This window comes from Carcharodon carcharias, chromosome 19 (genome assembly GCF_017639515.1).
Source record: "Carcharodon carcharias isolate sCarCar2 chromosome 19, sCarCar2.pri, whole genome shotgun sequence".
In the NCBI taxonomy this organism is placed as follows: Eukaryota; Metazoa; Chordata; class Chondrichthyes; order Lamniformes; family Lamnidae; genus Carcharodon; species Carcharodon carcharias.
Genome location: NC_054485.1, coordinates 22314324 through 22324618, shown reverse-complemented (window position 1 = coordinate 22324618; position 10295 = coordinate 22314324).

Sequence of the window (10295 nt, the reverse complement as noted above, 5' to 3'; positions counted from 1 at the left end):
TGAACCTCCTCTGGACTCTCTGGCTGCACAAACTGCCTGCTGCATTTCCTGCATTACAATAGTAACTACACTTTGAAAAGTTCATCATCGGCTGTAAAACACTTTGGAATGTCCTGAAGTTGTGAAAGGTGCTATATAAATTGTGGTGAGGCCCTATGATTCAAAAATATAATCTCACGAGCTAATTGTGACAAAGATCAGAACTTCCAGTAAGCCTTCACAAAGTATGAGTCCTTTCTTCCCTGAGTGTGTGTTGAGAAAACACTCCTTAATGCGATAATCTACTGTACAAGCCAGTCCTCTATGTGTGTAGATATTTGTGTGTGTCTGTATGTACGTATCTGCTGGAGTGCATATGCGCATTTGTATGTGTATATGAATGTGGGTGTGTGTATAAGTGCATGTACGAGTGTGATTGTGTGTAAATGCATTTTTTGTTTTATTAAGCCAATGATTCCATGCTAACTTTAACTGCTTAGGAAAAGGGTTGCACATTTGACTTAGACTTTGAAAGCCCCAATCACTTTAGGGTATGAGGTGGGAGTGGGATAATACAGCTTGAAAAACTGCCATTGTGGCCGACAGGCAAAATGTCCTTCATTTCGCCTGCTACCACACTTAGTGCAAATCTCGGATGATTCAGCTCTGTGGCTACACGAGGCTAGGAATACTGCAACAGGGAGGGAGGGAAGAAGAGAGGAAGGAAGGAAGGGAGGGAGGAGGAAAGGAAGGATGGAAGGAAGGAAGGAAGGAAGGAAGGAAGGAAGGATGGAAGGAAGTAAGGAAAGCTTTCAAAGAAGCTGCTTCAAATGTGGGCCATGTCCAGTTAAAAGGCTTCCATAAACGTAGATCACCTCTCTCTCAGCTCATCCGAATTAAGTGGGTGATAAAGATTTCGTGATGTGCTGGCTATTTAAGAAGTGAGGCTTTAATGCTGTATGTTTTATTGGTGTAATTTATAAATGTCAGAATTAATATGGTGGGCCCATTTAGATGAGTTATTTTGAGAAAAGAAGAGGCCACCAGAGAGATTATATAGAAAGAAAGACTAGCATTTATAATGTGCCTTTCACAACCTCTAGTCGTTCCAGAGTTCTTCACAACCAATGAAGTACTTTTGATGTGTGGACACTATTTTAGTACGACAGGCAATCTTTGCACAGCAAGATCCCACGACCAGCATTATGATAATGAATGACCAGATAACTGCTTTTAGTGAGATTAGTTGGCCAGGAAAATTATCCTGTTTTTCTTCGAATTGTGGCATTAGATTTGTTTTCTAGGCATCTCAGAAGGTAGACAGGGTATCTGTTTAACATCTCAGTTGAAAGCTAGTGCCTCCAAGAGTGTAGCACTGTTTCAATGCTTCACTAGGCCCTTCAGCCTGGACTATATACTCAGGTTTCTGGACTGGGACTTGGATGCACATCTTTCCTGCCAAGATTTAAGTGTGCTACCAACGAAGTGAAGGCTGACACCTACGTGACAGTGTTACTTTCCCCATAGTATCTTCCTCTGTAAGTCTCCCCAATCTTCATCTGATTCTTCATACTTTAAAATGCTGGAGATCACAAAATGTCAAAATCAAGATTCCCTTTAAGGGGAGGGGGAGAGCTGCCAGTAATTTTACATTACGTACTATCAGAACTCACATACCTCTTCAACAATGGGCAGAATTGTCCCAGATTTTCACAAAGTGCGATAGCATGTTGGAAAAAGGGCGTTTTACCCAATGGTGGGTTTTCACCTCATATTGTTCCATTCCCGGCATATTCTGCCTCATTAATAGTACATTCCCGGGAAATACGGCGAGTCACTGATGGGGTGGCCTCTGATTTTCCTGCCCCGCTGTCATCTCAGGCCTTCAGTGATCTGGGTGCCATACTTAAAAGGTGCTCCTGCACAGAACTAGCTCTCTCTAAGGCATCAGAAGCCACATCCCTCAAGTACCTACTAGATTCAATGGGGGCCCACTGTGAAGTCCTCTACCCCCATTCTAGGCAAAGACCAGAAAGCAAGGTAGCAAATCCAGCATGGCAGGTGGTGGCAGTGCTGGTCAGCTCCAATGCCCTGCAAAAGAGGACAGCCATCCAATGCAGAAAGAGGATGAATGATCTCCTCCATGCTGCCAGGGTAAGTCACTCTTCTCATCACTTTCCTCTTACACCCACAAACCTACAAACCCATCACACATCCACAGGGATCTCACTCACTGCCAGTTCAAGGGACATCACCATTCACTCTCTCACACACACCTTCATCTGCCCTGTGGATCGTGTCCTCATCCCATCCATGGCACCAGTCATCACCCACGCATGCCAGATATACTTATCATCTGGCCTGGCAGGAGCCCTGCTTACACTCTCCACAACTGTATTCATGCAGGACAAGCTGCCACACAACAAAAGGGAGAGGTCACAGACTGATGGAGGAATGCCGGACATCAAGGTCCTCGCAGACTTTGAAAATAGAGGCATCCAGCTAGCTGGCGAGGATCTGGACCATTCCTGTGCTGATGGTGAGGTCGGTGGTTCTCAACCAAATGAGGATCCAGCGGTGCAACATTCATCAGGCAGCCAGGCTGTGAGTCAGTTCCCCTGTTCCGCAGTCCCCTGCCATGCACTAATTATCTCTCCTTGCTTTCACAGGCACATCTGGGAAGCAGTCGAAGGGGTCCACAGCCTACGTCCTCATGTCAAGCCCCATCGACACCTCAGAAGAAGAATCTGATGACACCCTAATTGAAGACCCATCACAGCGCTCCTCCACAGCCCCCGCTATTGCAGACACACACACCTCAGTGCGACCTAGTTCTAGAGTAGCCTCGGGATCACAATCTGGTGAGCACATCGCGCTGTCTGATCCAGAGCAGGCGGCAGCAGGGACTTCCCAGGTCTCTGGCACTCGGAGGACCGCTGGAGGCCAGAAATCAGCTGAGTCCAAGTCAGATGAGGAGCCTCTGGTCATACCTCAACTGCTGGAGCTGCAAAGGCAATCTCGGGAACATCAGGAAGGGATGTCCACTGCACTCCTCAGATTGCAAGGCACGATGGAGGAATCCGTCCGCCTTCAGAGTGAGGTGATAGTGCCGGCATGCCAATGCAGTGAGGTCAACACTGGTAGGATGATGGCCGCCATGGAGACCTTTGCCCAGGACATCGGTCCTGGACTGCTGTGCAGGCTGAACTCCATCGCTGATGCCATAGTTGGCCTCCAACAGCATCAACTTGGGAGGGGTGTGGGGCAGCTCAATCTCACTCTAGCTCCCTCTTTCTCCTCAAGCAGTCAGTCGGCGGCCCTCAGGCACCCACAGGGAGGAGGATCAGCAGGTGCTCCCCCCCCACTGGGGCCATCCACCCAAGTGATTCCAGGAGTGTCCAGCCCATCTGAATCCCCTTTTCCTGTGACATCAGCAGCTCCAGCTCCACAGGCTGCTTGTCATTGCTGCCAGAATGTCGTGGACAGACATCACAGAGTTCTGTCATTCTCTCTGTGTGCTCTCAGCACCTTTGAGCTGGGGCTGGCCCCCACCATCTCTTCAACATCTGTGACTGGTGATGCTGTGCTCCTGAAGGGGTCAGGTGCTGAAGGCTGACAAAGGATCAGATGCATTTAAAGTTTCACGGCTGCATCTCCATGCTATGACCTTGATCACAGAGCGCAAGTGAGCTGTCCTCAGCCAGACAGGAGTCAGACATTCTCAGAGGCGATATGAAGGTCTGTGGACTGCTCTCACTGCATGTCATCATCATCCTCCTGGAATCTAGGGACTATTAGGGCCACTGCTGTGTCTCCATGATATGAGCCTGAGCACTGAGGGTATGTGCGATGCCATCAGTTGCACAGGAGTCAAATGTTCACGGATGCAAGGTGAGGATGTCAGGACTGTCCGCACTGCCTCTCGTCATCATCCTCCAGGAATCTTGCATCTATGAGGGCCTCCCGAGCATGCCTACCTCGTCTGGCCAGTGTGACGGCCTCATCGCCGACATCCTCGCCTTCAAGGACCTCATCATCGTCATCCCCTTCGACATCCTTCTCATTGGAGGAGACGTGCAGCTCTTCTATCTCCTCCTCAGTCAGGTCCTCCCCCCGTTGCAGCACCAGCTTGTGGAGTGTGCAGTAAGCAACAATGATGTGCGACACCTCCTTGGAACTGCACTGCAGTGCTCCACTGGACCTGTCGAGGCACCGGAACCTCATGTTGAAAATGCCTATCGTTTGCTCCACCAAAGTCTGGGTTGCAGCATGAGCCTTGTTATACCGTCGCTCTGCTGCAGCCTGAGGCCGCTGCACAGGGGTCATCAGCCAGTCCTCTGTGGGTAGCCAATGTCCCTGAGGAGCCAACCCTGCAGCCTCTGTGGACCCTGGAAGATGCCAGGGATCTGAGACCTACTAAGGATGTAGGAGCCATGGATGCTCCCTGGGAATCGTGCACAGACCTTTAGGATGTCTTTGTCTGGCCAGACACCAGCTGAACATTCAGCGAGTGGAAGCCCTTGCAGTTGGTGTAGTTGGCTACTTGTTGCCATGGAGATCTAAGCACCATGTGAGTGCAGTCGATGGCACCCTGCACCTATGGAAAACCAGAGATCTGTGTGAATCCCAGTGCTCTTGCTTCCTGGCTTTCCTGATCCCAGGAGAAATGCACAAATTTCTGTGCCTTTGTGAAGATGGCATCCATGACCTCCTGGATATACTTGTGTGTGAAGGCTTGCGAGATCCTGCACAGGTCACCTGTGGAGCCCTGGAAGGAGCCACTGGTGCAAAAATTGAGCGCTACGGTCACTTTCACAGTGAGTGGCAGTGGATGCCTTCCAAGTCCCTGTGGCACCAAATCGTACAGCAGGTAGCATATGTAACTGACCAGTTCCCTAGACATGCACAGTCTTTGCAGACACTGGTTCTCAGTCATCTGTGTGAATGACAGGCGCCGTCTATAGACCCTGCATCTAGCGAGGTGCCTACAAGCAATGGCTCATTGCGGATCTTCAGCTGTGTGCATAGCAGGCCATGCTGCACCTTCATCTTGAAGGAGCTGATCCTCCCTTTGCTGAGCCAGGCACCTCTGCCACTCTTCTTCTTCTTCTCTGCTCCCTGTAAGCCATGAGGAATACTGCTGAATCACCAGGCTCCATGATCCTGATGTTCTCCTCCTTCAGGGTCAAAGAGAGAGATGAGTGGGTTAGCATGGGTGTACTAAGAACCTCTCTTGGTTAAGCCTGAAGGCTCCTTCATGCATGTCAGAGATTGGCGTCCACCACTTGGATGGCCAGTGTGTAGTGTGCTCTCTGGCTGTCTGAAACCCCACTCACCTCCACCCAACTCCACTTGACCGATTAGTGGCAGCTTTGCCCACTGGGCTGCATGTTGTACTCTCAGCTCAGGCACAGGCATTCTCCTAACCCGCACTGCAAGGCTGCACTGTTAGCTTGAACCATAATGGATCCTGGTCCAAACCTTAATAAAGGCATTGTAAGAGGCTGTGACACCTCAACCAGAGACTGTGCCGTTGCCATCTTTTGCAAGGGGGTCCTACAACTTTCCTAGTTGGCCAGTTGCTTTGCTGTCCCCAAAACCCAGAAGGAAGAAAATGGTAAATATTAGGGAATAAGAGCACTGGTTCAAACTGGCCTTGTATGCCTTAAAATGGAACACCAGTAAAAACTGGGAAATAAGATTACTGGTTTGAGCTGTTTTTCCCTTCTGGGTATACACATTAAATTTGCAGTCTGTGCCCAAGGGGTGAAATGTTCTGGAGCATTTGGTGGCATTTTCATGCTTCAGCATTGCTTGAATGGGCAGAAGAGATTCAGAGGCCCGACTCCAAGCATGTCAATGGGTCTGCAGCTGAACGCTCTCAGCTGTGGAAGAATGCAAACTTTTCCAAGTGCATGGCCGCTTCCCTCACCCCTGGCTCCCTCCACCACCCCACCCCCGACATGTGCTTGACCATTTTCTTCAGTCTGTCAGTGCTGCCTTTCCAAGGCAACCCCAACCCCGATCTGACCCGCGCTGGAGCCCTTGCCCCGGCATTGCACTGAAAGCCAGCCTAGAGAAAAGTGACTTCTTGCGCCCCTTGCAAATGTGCGGTGCCACGACCTTGGGGGGCGATGCTTGTGAACGCTGTGCAAGGTTGTGTGCACTCACCCCCCCCACCGAGTTCCCCTTTAAATTCGGGTCGCCAAGTCATCCTTTTAAAGAGAGTTGTGAAGCGCGCCATTCTGAAGTCACGCTGCGTGGGCGATAAATTTGATGCTGGGGGGTGGGGGGTTGATTCCAGCGAGCAGGGCTTATAATTAGATCCAAATCTATTAAAGTGATGCTCCCAACGTGTGGCAGGGGAATCGCAGCCCCCCCAATGGTGGGCGGAGCAGACGATCGCAAACTGGCTTCGCGATGGCGTAAAACCGATTGATGGCCTTCTCGCCATATTGTCGCTCCCCTCCCACCCAGCATGATGCTCGACGCCAATGGGGTCAGAAAATTCCAGCATGTATAAATCTATCACTGCAGAATTAATGTTGGCTGCACCTCAAATCACGATAATTTATTACCTAATTGATGTCCCAACCTGAAATGAAGTAGTTAATCCCAAAACATTGAGAGAAATCATGAAATTCAAACTAATAAAAAGTCCTTTTCAATGGCTCAGCTACCATGAAAGGGAGGAGGAGTGGTAACATGGTGGTAATGTTACTGGACTAATGCTCTGGAGCTATGGGCTGGATGCACAGCCACAGCCCGCCAGAGCAGGTTAGGTGGTAGCAATGGTCGGGCAACCCTTTCCCACCAGTGGGAAAACTGTCCCTCATTAAGTCAGCGGTGGGAATGAGTTGACGCTAGGAACCCGCCCAATGGCTAATTGGGTTCATTAACAAACCACTTAAAGGCCATTGTCCCTGAGCCCACTGGGATTCAATGTTGGCTCAGGAATTCACTCTAACTCACAAGAGTTTCACATGCCTCCTGAAGGCTGCCCAACACACCCCCTAGGGTTTGCTCGTGGCCTCCCAGAAGGGTTCTTCTTTCAAAGGCCTTTAGTGCCCGCCTGAGAGACCAGACATCAGGGAGGAGGACACCATGCCTCTTGAGAGCCACACCTTTGCCTTTGCATCCGACCATCCCACCCCCCCCACCCCCCCCCACCCCCATCGCTTGCAGCCCCCATCCCGCCCTCACTCACTCGTGACCTGACTCCCTCGTCAGTCCTAGGCCCCCGGTGGGTGCACCACCAGCAGTAGCCATTGTTTCTGATGGCTGAGGGGAATGGACAGCCGCCAGCCTCTGATTAGCCGGCAGCTCTCAGCAGCCGGGACTTTAACTGCCGGCTCCCTAAATCCCAGGGAAGGCCCAAAGCTGGCCACTTACGCGTTTGGCAGGCATTTAATTCGGTTGGGCCTCCCCTACCAGAGCGAGGCGGGTCTCCCAGTGGTTTTCCAACTAGTGGGCAGGTACCAAGTCAGGAACATTGAATCCAGCCCCATGAGTTCAAATCCCACCACAGCAGCTGGGGGGAATTTAAATTCTTGCAATAACTGCAATAAAATGCAAATCTCATTAATAATGACCATGAAAGTGCCAGATTGTTGGAAACCCCACTTAGTTCACTAATTCCCTTCAAGAGAGGAAATCTGCCATCTTTACCTGGCCTACGTGTGACTCCAGAGACACAGTAATTGGGTTGACTCTTAAATGGCCTAGCAAGTCACTCAGTTGCATCAAACTGCTACAGGAGAACTGAGGGTGTACCTACACCAAATAGACTGCAGCAGTTCACAAAGATAGCTCACCAGTGCCTCCTCGAGGGCAGTTAGGGATGAAACATAAATTCTGACCTTGACAGCGATGCTCACTTCCCAAGGTATTAAAAGAAATGTAGTTTTGACCATTGCCCTTGGTTCAGCGCTGGCATTTCAGTCCTAAATTGTTTTATCTGAGTTGTCAGGTTTTCCAGGTTTCGAACCTTGGCGTGTCTGTGATTCAAGGGAAGAACACCCCGCTTGTCGAGCGGGCACGTGCCCAACCCGAATGAACGTAAAATGGCACGCAATGACGTCAGGTGAGGATTGATATTTCGGTCAGCGGATGCATATGGGAGTCGGCAGCGCGTCTGCTGACAATTAACAGGCCTATTAAGGCTATTAAAGTAATAATAACATTAAATTTTTCACTGCTCATCCAACCTTACGGTTGGCAGGCAGATGGAAAGCCCAAGCAGCCTTTGGGTTTTTTTAGGAAACCTCATCCACGGGCGGATGAGGTTTTGAGCAGCAAAAAAAAGTTGAATAAAAATTTTTCAATTTCATTCATAATATGTCCCTGCTCATGTGACAGAGTTTTTAATGTTTTTAAACATTGCTTAAGTTTTAGATTTTTAATTTTAAAAATCTTCAGCTCCCTGAGGCAGCTCTGTGCTGGCCGGCCGTTAAATCCTGGTCGCAGCCCGATCGTGGGTGGCGGTCAGCTTCCCAACCACTCCTGGGCCCGCCCACAGAGTTCGCCTGTCCACTGGAAAATCCTGGCCAAGGAAATGGTGTAGCAGTAAGTAGACTCTCCAATGCATTGCACCACTGTATGGTGGTAGCACGCTTGACACACTGGCAATCATTCACAAGCTATTGATGGTAATTGGAAAGTCAAACTCATTCCCAATGCTCACATACACTCATTGGCATTGGCGGAGCCCTGATCAAAGATTGTCCATCCACATTTTGGGGCAAGGCTGGTGTGGGAATACCTGAGAAAAGGAAGCAAAGAAAATACCTGGAAAGATATGTCCTTATATCAAGACTTGTCTCTGAGAAAAATATCAAATTGCTTTGCATACAATAGATTACTTTGAAGTGCTGTGGCATATAAATTGCCAACAGCCTTGAAATAATGAGTTAAACTGCTTTTGGTGATCTTACTTAAGGGAGTGAATGCCCTTAGGATACCAGGAGAACTCCCTGTTCTTCTTAGAATAACACATCAGATCTTCAGTATCCTCCTGGCCAGACAGGGCCTCAATCTGAAGGAGGATATGCCAGTCACATAGAGCTCCCACAGTCCTGCCCTGGAGGGACTGTGCCAATTAATGCAGTCAAGTGCTGGAGTAAGACTTGAATGTACAATATTCTGACTTGGACATAACAGGGCACCTTAAAAAAATTGGCAAACGCACTCTCAAGAAATAACTACTGACCATGTATTTTATGCAAACTGTCTCTTTATTTATATAATCAACAAAAACCTCTGGAAATGAAAAATAGAAACAGTGAGAAAACACATTTTTTCAAAATACAGATCTTCAGAAGAGCTGTTCTTTCACATTCTTAAACATATTAATTTGATAGCTTTTCTCCTTATCTAAAGTTGCACTTTATAACACTATTGGTTCCCTTCCCCCATTCAGCCAATACCTATTGTGAATTGCGTATGTTTAACTGTACCATGCATCTGTTCAGTGACACTACAAGAAATAGCAGTCTTGCTCATCTGAATCTATGCTGCCAAGTTACATGTAATGAGCAAATTTAATGGCGGAAAATTGCGGCGAGCGATTTCCCAATGGGTGTGGTCAATGGTCATCGATCCTCGCTGCCACAACAATCTTGGGAAATAGTAAGTTTGTTCTCCAGGAAGGACATTGGCCACAATTCACCAACCAAACATTTCCTCTGTCTGAGGTCCTAAGTTCCAGTCAACATTTTGACTGACTCCAGAGAACCTTCCTTCCCTCCTATTTCCTGTCATTGTGTTTGGCTGGGTGAGTCTATGTGCCACAAGTATCAAGGTAGTTTTCAACCTTTAGGATATATTCCATATGTTTCACTCTGAGACTCATACAAAAATTGGAAGTGAAGAATCAGCAGCATTGAATTCCTCCAACCCTCTGATCCATGCTCCCAGTTAGATTGGCTCAATGAGGGGAAGGCAGCCATGAACAATTCACCATAAATGTCTTTTTGCATTGAGTTCCATCCCTTCAACACTGCTCCAGCAATCACTGTCAAGTGCTTTCTAATCTTTCCATGATCTCAATGGCCTTGAAATTATACAATGTGGCATTGGTATATAGGCACTTAAACTTTTATTTGAAATTCCTTGATATTTTATGTTGCCAGAGGCCTTGATCCGTTTGGATTAAACAGGGAAAGCCCTGCAGTCAAGTAATAAAGCAAGGAATTTCAGACAAATGTGTTAAAGGTTTGCAAGAAAATATCACACAGTCAAATTTCAAGATCAAAGAAAACCAGGGCTGGATTTTCGCATTGGAGGTGAGAGTTGGGAGGTGACTTTTTTTCTGGATT